This window comes from Pongo abelii, chromosome 16, assembly GCF_028885655.2.
Source record: "Pongo abelii isolate AG06213 chromosome 16, NHGRI_mPonAbe1-v2.0_pri, whole genome shotgun sequence".
NCBI lineage: Eukaryota > Metazoa > Chordata > Mammalia > Primates > Hominidae > Pongo > Pongo abelii.
Window position 1 is genome coordinate 69,693,560 of NC_072001.2, and position 11,256 is coordinate 69,704,815.

Consider the following 11,256-nt stretch of genomic DNA (forward strand, 5'->3'; position numbering starts at 1 on the left):
TGAGCTGGCCGGCAGGGCCTGAGTCAGCAGCTGGGGAGCTTGGCGCTGGGCGGGGGGCAGGGGGGCGGGGGAGCTATCAATCAGCTCCCCATCCTGGGACAGAGGGGCAGCTGAGGAGGGGAGGAGACCTGGTCCTCCTGGACCCTTCTGGGCCTGACATGCCACCTTCAGCACACCCCAGTCCTTCGAGTCCCAAGCTGGGGGTGGTGCAGGACCAGAGTATGTTGCCATGTGTCTCTCTACTTGTCCCAGCTGCCAAAAAAAAAAAACAACAAAAAAAACCCATCGTAAGAGATAGAGTTGGTTTTTCCATCTTGGCCTTCTCTCTTTGTATCCCTCATTCATCTTTCCTCACTTATTCATTCAACCAGCACCACCTGCTAGAACAGTCCACCCTGTAGTCTCAGCACCTCTTGCCCCCATCTGCTGTGGCTCCCTTCCCTGCAGTGCCCTCCCCATCAGAAAGGCCTCCTTCACATAGCTCAATTTCCAGCCTCCCTGCCTTCAGCTGAGCCCTCACCACAGTGCTCTCAACTGGGCCTTACGGCTTTGTTGTTGGTTAATTTCTTTGTACTCTTCCTTTGGGTCTTCAATGGGTAGCACCTCCTCCAGGAAGCCTTTCTGGATTCATGCACCCTCAGGCCAGACTAGGTTCTCTGGATTTTGTTTTCTTTTTGTTTTGTTTTCTTTCTTTCTTTTTCTTTCTTTTCTTTTTCTTTCTCTCTCTCTCTCTCCTCCCTTCCTTCCTTCATTCCTTCTTTCTCTTTCTTTTAAACAGTGGCATGATCACGGCTCACTGCAGCCTGGACCTTCTGGGCTCAAGTGATCCACCTCAGCACCCCAAGTAGCTGGGGCTATAGGCACCCACCACCACACGTGGCTAATTTTTTGTAGAGATAGGGTCTTGCTATGTTGTCCAGGCTGTTCCTGGGTTTTCCTACAGCCTGCGTTTACCCCTCCCACCCTGCACGTCCACATCAGCTGTTTATGTATGTATCTGTCCCCTGTCCCCTTGTAGGCTCCTGGGAGGCAGGAGCCGGCCAGCCTGGTTCATCAGCATGCAGTCCTCTAGTGCTGCCACCTAGTGGACGCTCAATAATGTGAGTAAAATCGAAATAATACAATAATGAACCTAACCATGGCTAACGTTGATTGGGTGCTTCCTAAGGTCCAGGGGCTTTCACGTATTGATTCATGAACCCCTGAGACAAGGCGATAGGCGCAGCTTCGGCTGCAGTGGGGGGGGAGGTTCCAGGCTTCAGCAAGGGCAGGCTTGTACTGCTGTGTAGACAAAAGCCGGCCCCGTCTGGACTGACCTTGGCCTCGTGGTGGCCCTGCTCTGAGGGTGGTGCTATTACTGGATCCGTTTGAGGTTGAGGAAACTAGAGAGCTCCTTCAGGCCTCGCTACCTAGCAATTGTGCGGAGGTTTGCTGAGGGAGACCAGGGGGTGGGTGGGGTGGAGGTCTAGACCACCCACCTGGGCGGTAAGCTAGGGGAGGCTGCTTTGCTGGGGGGCCCAGGTGGTGGATGGGGCCAGGTCCTTTGGGCTTTCCCTGGGGATGCCTGTGGTGAAGGCACTAAGATCTTTATTCCCAAATTCTGACGTTCCCCAGGTGCATTCATGGGGGCAGGAGTGATTTTCAAAGTAGATGCCAGGGCTGGGTCCCTTACAAAAATGTAGTGATTGGATGGGGGTGTGTCAATAAGGATATTTCCCCGACCAGATTTCCTACCTGTCTGCCCTCTAGCCTTTCCTCAAGAGACATTTCCTGAGTCCCCAAGAGGCCCTGGCCAGAGTAAAATAGGACTTGGCCTATGCCCCTCTGGAACTGGGGGTCTCATAAGGACAGGAGGCGAGCAGGGAGGGGAAGGGGGGAGGTTCTGGATGTGGTGCAGATTGGCTGGGCTGTCATGGATGGAGGGGTGGAACACTGAGAGACTCGGGGTGTGGAGCTGGCTTCGAAGGGACACGACACTTGAAGGATGCAGAGACATTTGCCAGGCGTTCATGGAGGCACAGGATGGGGAAGGCATTGGAACAGGTGGAAGGACAGCATGAGTAAAGGCCCTGAGATGTGTTTCAGGACCTGGGAGGTTGGTATCTTCTCTCTGCTTGCACCTGTCCTGCAGTGCCCAGGCAAGGCTGTGTCCTCAGGGGTGAGCAGGCTGCTGGACAGGCGAGTGGGCTCTGGGGACTCTGTTGCCTGGGCTGAGGTAGGCAGGAAACATACAACTTTAAGAGCTGATGTCAGCCTGGCACAGTGGCTCACGTCTGTAATCCCAGCACTTTGGGAGGCCGAGGTGAGCAGATCACCTGAGGTCAGGAGTTTGAGACCAGCCTGGCCAACATGGTGAAATCCCGTCTCTACTAAAAATATAAAAATTAATGGCCAGGCGCAGTGGCTCACACCTATAATCCCAGAACTTTGGGAGGCCAAGGTGGGCAGATCATCTGAGGTCGGGAGTTCGAGACCAGCCTGATCAACATGGAGAAACCCCATCTCTACTAAAAATACAAAATTAGCCAGGTGTAGTAGTGCATGCCTGTAATCCCAGCTACTTGGGAGGCTGAGGCAGGAGAATTGCTTGAACCCGGGAGGTGGAGGTTGCGGTGAGCCGAGATCATGCTAGTGCACTCCAGCCTGGGCAAAAAGAGCGAAACTCTGTCTCAAAAAAAAAAAAAAAAAAAAAAATATATATATATACACACACACACACACACATCTATACATATATACACATATATATACATATATATATATATAAATATAAAAATTACCCGGGCATAGTGGCACATGCCTGCAATCCCAGCTACTCGGAAGGCTAGAACCCAGGAGGTGGAGGTTGCAGTGAGCCTAGATCACGCCAATGCACTCCAGCCTGGGTGACAGAGTGAGACTCCATCTCAAAGAAAAGAAAAGAGCCAGGTGCGATGGCTTACGCTTGTAATCCCAGCACTTTGGGAGGCCGAGGCGGGTGGATCACGAGGTCAGGAGACCGTGACCATCCTGGCTAATACAGTGAAACCCCGTCTCTACTAAAAATACAAAAAATTAGCTAGGCGTGGTGACGTGTGCCTGTAGTCCCAGCTACTCGGGAGGCTGAGGCAGGAGAATCGTTTGACCCTGGGAGGCGGAGCTTGCAGTGAGCTGAGATAGCACCACTGCACTCCAGCTTGGGCAATAGAGCGAGACTCCGTCTCAAAAAAAGAAAGAGAAAAGAGAAGAAAAGAAAAGGAAAAGAAAAGAAAGGAAAAGAAGAGCAAAGCTGATGTCATCTCTGAAAAATGCCCCTTCCCGTGGAGCCAGGACCAGTGTTTGTGTTGGAGGGGCTGTGGTCAGTCGGCCTGGGGTCTGGCTGCAGACAGAACCTCCATCATTCTGAGGTCCTGTTTTCCTCCCATGGACTCCAAGCCTGGCTCTGGCTGGAATGAGGGTGGATAAGCTCCTGCACTGCTCTGAATGTGTCCCCGAATTTCATATGTTGAAACTTAATCACCGATGTGATAGTATTAAGAGTTGGAGCCTTCATGGACGGGATTAGTGACCTCATAAAAGGGCTGGAGGGAACCTGCCGGGCCCCTTTCATCCTTCTGTCCCTTCCCCCATGTGAGGACACAGTGTTCGTCTACTCCGAGGGCTCAGCCACAGGGCACCACCTTGGAAACAGAGAGCAGACCCTACCAGACGCAAACCTGCTGGTGTCCTCATCTTGGACTTCCAGACTCTGGAACTGTGAGAAGTACGTTTCTGTTGGTTTGTAAATGACCCAGTCTGAGATATTTTGTTATAGCAGCACAAGTAGACTAAGCCATGCCTGCCTTCCCCTCCTCCATACATGCTCCCCAGAAGCTGCCTAGGTCCTGTCTGAGGCCTGGGCTCCCAATGCTTGGCCAGGGTAAGACCTTTCCCTCAGCAGTGGGGCCGAAGTCCCTGAGGCCAGGCCTTAAGTGGCTCTTGGGCCTCTGTAGCTTCCTTTTCTTCCTTCCCTGCAGGGGGCTGCAGAGATGGGGCCCCAGGCTGTAGCCCGAGCACTATGACTTTTAGAGACAGGCTTTGTAAAGGCAAAGGGTCTGGTCCTCAGTTCTGGGAGCACAGAGAGGGTGAATGCTGGGGAAAGTCCCAGCCTGCTCTGTGCCTCAGGATCATTAGGAGCAAATCGAGGGGTGGTAGTGAGAGGACACTGGAGATTCAGGAAAACTGAGTCCCACCTCCATTTTGCCAGGAACTGGCTGTGGGATCAGTGCCAGGCACTTCCTCTCTATGGGCCTGAGGCTCCCATCGATAAAGTGAGAGCCTGTCTTTCGGGATCATCCCAGTAGACACTGTTGGGCCCAGCTTCAGCAGTTCTCTTCTCTGGCCCTAGGAGCTGGTCTTTCTCCAGGGGGTCTCTTGGTCCCCCACCCCCAAACTCCCCAGTCTTCACACCACCAGCCCTGCAGCCCAATTCAGCCCTGCCCAGCCCTGAGCTAAGGGAGCAAGCCCCAGGGTCAGAATCAGGGGCAGGAGACAAGGTTCAGTTCTGCCGGCTGGGTGACATTGGACCTGCCATTGTCCCATGCTGGGTCTTCATTTCCTCCTCAGTAATGAAGAGGAGGCTGGCTACAGATGTCTGAAGTCTTTCTTAGCTCTGGAATTCTAGTAAAGAGGTGATAGGCTTTTTTCAGGGTTTTGATTTTGTGGTAGGCAGGGAATCTGGTAGGGGCAGCCCCGAAAATGCTGGGATGGATGAAGCGGGTTTGCAGGGATGAGAGTGGGGCTGGCTTGACCCGACAGGAGATCATGGTGTGTGTGCATGCATGCTTGACTACATGTGTACCCGTGTGTGCATGTGTGTGGGTCCAGGGAGTGTTGGGGAAAGGACCCCCACCCCCAGGGTGCAGAGCTGTCTTGAAAAGCCTGGAGTTGGGTGAGTGGGGGGGATTACGGGTTACTAGGAGTACTTTGGGCCTGATATGGTTAGGCTTTGTGTCCCCACCCAAATCTCATTGTGAATTCTAATCCCCATAATCCCCACGTGTGGAGCAAGAGACCTGGTGGGAGGTGATTGGATCATCGGGGTAGTGTCTCCCATGCTGTTCTCATGATAGTGAGGGAGTTCCCACAAGATCTGATGGTTTTATACATGTCTGACAGTTCCTCTTGCCTGCCGCCCATGTAAGACATACCTTGCTTCCCCTTCCACTATGATTGTAAGTTTCCTAGGGCCTCTCCAGCCATGTGGAACTGTGAGTCCATTAAACCTCTTTTCTTTATAAATTGCCAAGTCTTCAGCAGTTCTTTATAGCAGTGTGAGAATGAGCTAATACAGGGCTTAAGCTTAGAATTTCTACTGAGCTTTCTTCCGAGGGTGGAGCAGAGACGAATTGTCTGGACAGGATCTGAAGGTGAGGGTGGTGAGGAGGAAAGGGGAAGGAACAAGAGAGGGTGGCAGGTGGAGTGGAAGAGAGCAGTGGTTAGGGTCAAGGACTCGAGCCAAATAAGACACTGAATCCCAGTTCAGCATTTGCCAGTTGAGTGGTTACAAACAAGTTACTGACCTTCTTTGGGCCCTGTTTTTCATGTATAAAAGAGGATGATGATAGTATCTCCTACATAGGGTCATTTGAACATTAAATGACATGACAGATGTAACACAGAGTGCCTGGCACAGAGGAAAGCCCCCGTAAAGGATCCCTCATCCACACCATCATACTGTCCAGGCTGAAGTCCAGTGCTGCCACTTGCAAGGGTGTTATGTCTGGGGCGCAGAGCCTCAAGGGCATACGCTCCCTGATGGCCTGGCACAGGACTTCTATGGTCTGAGAGTTTTGACTGGGCGACACCAAAACCCTGGGAGGCTGTGGCTCTGTGGGGAGTCAGGCCTCTCTGCTTCTGCTCTGCTAAAGCCACAGCTCTGCACCTCTGAGCCTGTCGCTGCCCGTGGGAAACATGCCGGGGTTCAGCCGTTTTGAGGCCTGCTGCCAGCTCTGACTCTGTGGACAAAACTTACAACTTTTAGTCTTCTGGGTGTGGATGATAACTCCCAAAGCCCATTTCTCAGAGCCCTCAACTTTTTATTATGAAATATCCAAACATACAGAAACATTGAAAGAATTGTGGCTGGGTGTGGTGGCTCATGCTTGTAATCCTAGCACTTTGGGAGGCCGAGGTGGGCGGATCACCTGAGGTCAGGAGTTCGAGACCAGCCTGGCCAACATGGTGAAACCCTGTCTCTACTTAAAAAAATACGAAAATTAGCCGGGGGTGGTGGCGCGCACCTGTAGTCCCAGCTACTTGGGAGGCCAAGGTTGGAGGATTCCTTGAACCAGGGAGGCAGAGGTTGCAGTGAGCTGAGATCATGCCACTGCACTCCAGCCTGGATGACAAAGTGAGACCCTGTCTCCAAAAAAAAAAAAAAAGAAGAAAAAAAAAGAGGCTGGGCGTGGTGGCTCACGCCTATAATCCCAGCAGTTTGGGAGGCCGAGGTGGGCAGATCACAAGGTCAGGAGATCAAGACCATCCTGGCTAACACGGTGAAACCCTGTCTCTACTAAAAATAAAAAAAATTAGCCGGGCCTGGTAGTGGGCGCCTGTAGTCACGCCTGCAGGAGAATGGCGTGAACCCGGGAGGCGGAGCTTGCAGTGAGCCGAGATCGCCACTGCACTCCAGCCTGGGCGACAGAGCAAGACTTCGTCACACACACACACACACACAAAACAAAAACAAAAGCAAAAACAAAAAAAACACACAGACACTGGCCCTGGCTCCATGGGAAGGGGACATTTTTCAGAGATGTCATCAGCTCTTTTTTTTTTTATTTTTCAGATGGAGTTTCGCTCTTGTCGCCCAGGCTGCAGTGCGTTGGCATGATCTCGGCTCACTGCAACCTCTGCCCCCCCGGGTTCAAGCAATTCTCCTGCCTCAGCCCCAGGTAGCTGGGATTACAGACATGTGCCACCACGTTCAGCTAATTTTTTGTATTTTTAGTAGAGACAGGGTTTCACCGTGTTGCCCAGGCCGTTGTCAAACTCCTGACCTCAGGTGATCCACCCACCTCGCCTCCCAGAGTGCTGGGGTTACAGGCATGAGCCACCGCGCCTGGCCAAGATTCTACCTGTTACTGTACTTGCTTCATCACATGCCACGTGTCCCTTAGCAGGTCACTTCAGCCCTAAACACTTCAGTAGCAGCATCATGAACTGTATTTGTTTACGGTTCTTTTCTTTTTGAGGTAACAGTTGCTTACAGTGAAAGGCACAAGTCTTAAGTGTGCTATTCTGTGAGTTTTTTCAAACGCAGTTACTCGTGTCACCAAACCACTGTTAAGATATGGAAAGTGAATCTGTTCCCCTCTAATCCTGCATTGCGCCACCTCTCTTTTCTGAGGACTTTTGGGGGAAATTCCCAAAGTTCTCAAGAACTGAAATCCGTATCATCTTATTTCCCTCTTAGCTTTGGATACTTGGAAATTCTGAGATGCATTTGTGGCCGGTCTCCAGCATGCGCACAGGACTTGGGTTATGCATTTCTGTGTGACGTCTTACTCTCCCTCCTGGCTGCTCCTTTTGTCTGTTATTCTAAAACCTGTCTGAGGTATGCATACACCTCTGCAAGCTGGTTCTCAAATCCTTCTTCTTTTTGGAACAAAACTGAAGGAGTACTGCACAAAGAAATAATCATATTGGAATTTTCTGGACATTTTCATGGTTTGTGGTGTCCAACTATGTGGAATTGAGTTTGTTCCAGTAAATCTGGAATGAATTGACATCCTATCCACAGAGTATGGACTTACGTGTATAACATGCATGTGTACACACACACACACACGCACACGTGCACACGACTTCCTGTCTTGGTGCAGACACTGGCATTGGCAGTAAAACATCAATTCCAAACTGAAAGATCTCACATGGCAGTGGCCTTGCTGCCTGGGACCCCTGCAGGGCAGAGGTGTAGGGAGGGACAGAGATTTGGATATGGGCCTTGGAGGGCTGGAGGCTGGCGCTGGGAACAAGCGATAATAATGATGGTGACAGGTCTGGAACTGGCCCAGCCAGCACCTCCCACCAGGGCTCTTTGGCCTGAGCTCATCTCCTAGAAATTTTCAGGATCGTGCCTTGCATTTTTCTCCCCCCATTTCCACTTGTGGGGAACCCCATGGCTGGCTGCCGAAGACCCCAGCCAAGTCCTCTGCTTCCAGTTTCTGAAGGGTGGAAGGAGGAGGCTGTGGGGTAGGGAGAGAGGAGAGTCTCTGTGAAGATGGGAAGAAGCCCCTCAGCTTGTCTCCCTCAGGACGTTCTCTGGAGCCTGTCTTCTAGAGCATCCATCACAGGCCTCATTTCACTTTTATTTAGGAGGCTGTTTGGTAAGAGTCCATCTCCTCATAGCTTCTAACCTTGTCTGTTTTTATTCTCCATTGAGTCCCGTGGCTTTGCCCATGGTACTGCTGTTTGCTTAAGGATGAGTGAATGAATGATGAGCTTTTCCCTCCATCCCCGCACAGAGGCCGTGAGAACAAGCTCAAAGGATCACCCCTGGGCAGGAGCAGGCTGGGTTTTGGAGTGAGGGCCTCAGTGCACCTCCTCTGGGAAGAGGCTCCATCTTGGAAGGAGGGAGCCTGGGTCCTTCTTCAGAGAGGGATGATGGGGGTGGCTCCTTCCTAAGGAAGAAGTGCCCAAGAGGGCCCAGCGATGACCGTAGAAGTGTTCCGAAATACTAACTGGGGACCCAACATTTTAGAGACAATGAATGCTTCTAAGGCTCGTAGAGCTCCTTGTGTTTGCTATGGTTGTCTCTGAAGCTGGTTCTGTTGAGCAATGAGCAGTAAGGCCTTGTAACAGAGTTGACCTATGAGCTTGTGTTTGGGGCAGGAGGGGATGATGAGTCCTGAGGAAACTGCCACTCACATCAGAGCTGAGCCTGGCCTGGGGGTGGTGCGGGTGGAGGGCGAGACAGAAGGAGAATCCAGAGGGTGGAGCTGTCACTTATCCACCTGGGAGAGGACAGCTAGAGCAGTCCGTGTGCCCAGTGGGGAAACTGAGGTCCGGAAAGGGCAAGGGTCACAGGCAGTCAGAACTAGAATCCATTCCTCGAGGTAAAGTGGTGTTATTTCTTTACTTATTTTTGGAGACAGCGTCCCGCTCCATCGCCCAGGCTGGAGTGCAGTGGCAGGATCATAGCTCACTGCAGCCTCAAACTCCTGGGCTCAAGCAATCCCCCGACTTCAGCCTCTCAAGTAGCTCCACAAGCACTCTTCACCATGCTCAGCTTTTTTTTAATTTTATTTTTTATTTTTTGTAGTGATGAAGTCTCATGTATATTGCCTAGGCTGGTCTTGGACTCCTGGGCTCAAGCCATCCTCCCGCCTCGGCCTCCCAAAGTGCTGGGATTCCAGGCGTGAGCCATCGTGCCCGGCCACCTCGCTCTTTTTAAGGGCTTCACAGCACTCCATGGCTTGGATGTTCCATGACTAATCTAGCCAGCCCCCTGTGGATGGATATTTTTTTCTTGACAATGTTTTGCTCTCCCTGTATATCCCTGTGTCCTTATGTACACCTGTGAGTGTGTATTTATTCCTAAAAGTGAATTTGTGATTTTTATTTTATTTTATTTTTGAGACAGAGTCTCACTCTGTTGCCCAGGCTGGAGTGCAGTGGCATGATCTCAGTTCACTGCATCTCTGCCTCCTGGGTTCAAATGATTCTCCTGCCTCAGCCTACCGAGTAGCTGGGATTACAGGTGTGCACTGCCACACCCAGCTAATCTTTGTGTTTTTAGTAGAGATGAAGTTTCACCTTGTTGGCCAGGCTTGTCTCAAACTCTTGGCCTCAAGCGATCTGCCTGCCTTCGGCTCCCAAAGTGCTGAGATTCCAGGCGTGAGCCACCATGCCTGGCTGAAACTGTGATTTTGGTGGATGTTGCCATGTTGTCTTTCATTAGAGGTAACCTCATCCTTTTGAACCAAAGCATGTTCAACTTAAACATTTAACCAATGTACCTAGTTAGAGGTGATCATGGAACTATGGTTCAGGACGTGGGAGCCAGCAAGGCCTGCTGCCCGGTGGCTGGGGGAGGGCTGACTCCTGCTGAGAGCTCAGAGGCAATACTGAGGTATATTTGCTCCGGTTAACTCCTGAAGAAAACATCACCGGTCCAGAGCTTTACAGCGTACTGAGTATATTTCTATTTCTGTGCACAATCAATCCCATTTAACCCCATGTGATATTACTTATCTTTTTTTTTTTTGAGACAGAGTCTTGTTCTTGTTGCCCAGGCTGGAGTGCAGTGGTGCAGTCTTGGCTCACTGTAACCTCCACCTCACAGGTTCAACTGATTCTCCTGCCTCAGCCTCCTGAGTAGCTAGGCCTACACTGTGCGCCACCACGCCTGGCTAATTTTGTATTTTTAGTAGAGATGGGGTTTCACATGTTGGCCAGGCTGGTCTCGAACTCCTGACCTCAAGTGATCTGACCACCTCAGCCTCCCAAAGTGCTGAGATCACAGGTGTGAGCCACCACACCCAGCAATATTAGTTATCTTTATCCCATTCTGTGGATAAGGAAACTGAGGTCTGAATGAGGCCCACGTTCATGTAACTGGCAGGCCCAAGGTCTGAGACTGCAGCTTTGAGATGCTTTCCACCATGCCAGCTACTTTCCCTTTCCTGGGCCACCTCCTCTACACCAAATCAACAGTGATTCTGAGGATCCAACTCTATTGGAGCCACCCACTCAGCTCCAACAAACCCAGGAATATGCAATAAGGTCAGAGGTGGGTAGGATGTGCCTCCCATGCATCCTCTGAGGCTGTCCCAACACGGGAACTTACAGGTTCTTACTGCTTAGACTGGGTCCAGCACGGAAAGCAGGAGCTGGATTCCTTCCTACCCAGCCCCTTGGCTCTATATAGAAAAGCAAGAAACCTAATTTACAAAGATACTTTATCATCCAGACCCTGTTAGCGTTTTTTTGTTTGCTTGTTTTTGTTTGTTTGTTTTTTCTGAGACAGTCTTGCTCTGTCACCCAGGCTGGAGTGCAGTGGCACGATCTTGGCTCACTGCAACCTCCGTCTCCTGGGTTCAAGCGATTCTCCTGCCTCAGCCTCCCAAGTAGCTGGGACTACAGGTGCGTGCCACCATGCCCAGCTAATTTTTGTATTTTTAGTAGAGATGGGGTTTCACCATCTTGACCAGGATGGTCTCAATCTATTGACCTCATGATCTGCCTGCCTCGGCCTCCCAAAGTGCTAGGATTATTGGCATGAGCCATCACACC

General features: G+C 51.2%; 1 protein-coding gene across 2 annotated transcripts in view; it reads left to right on the plus strand.

The window, feature by feature from the left end:
• The window catches only part of ZWILCH (zwilch kinetochore protein), a 69,836-nt gene extending 62,893 nt beyond the window's left edge, over positions 1 to 6,943 (plus strand). For both annotated transcript variants that reach the window (XM_063716014.1, XM_063716021.1), the window contains one exon: positions 6,809 to 6,943. The gene's annotated coding sequence lies outside the window, so the exon portion shown is untranslated. The remainder of the gene's footprint in view (positions 1 to 6,808) is intronic.
• Positions 6,944 to 11,256: the final 4,313 nt, after the last annotated feature.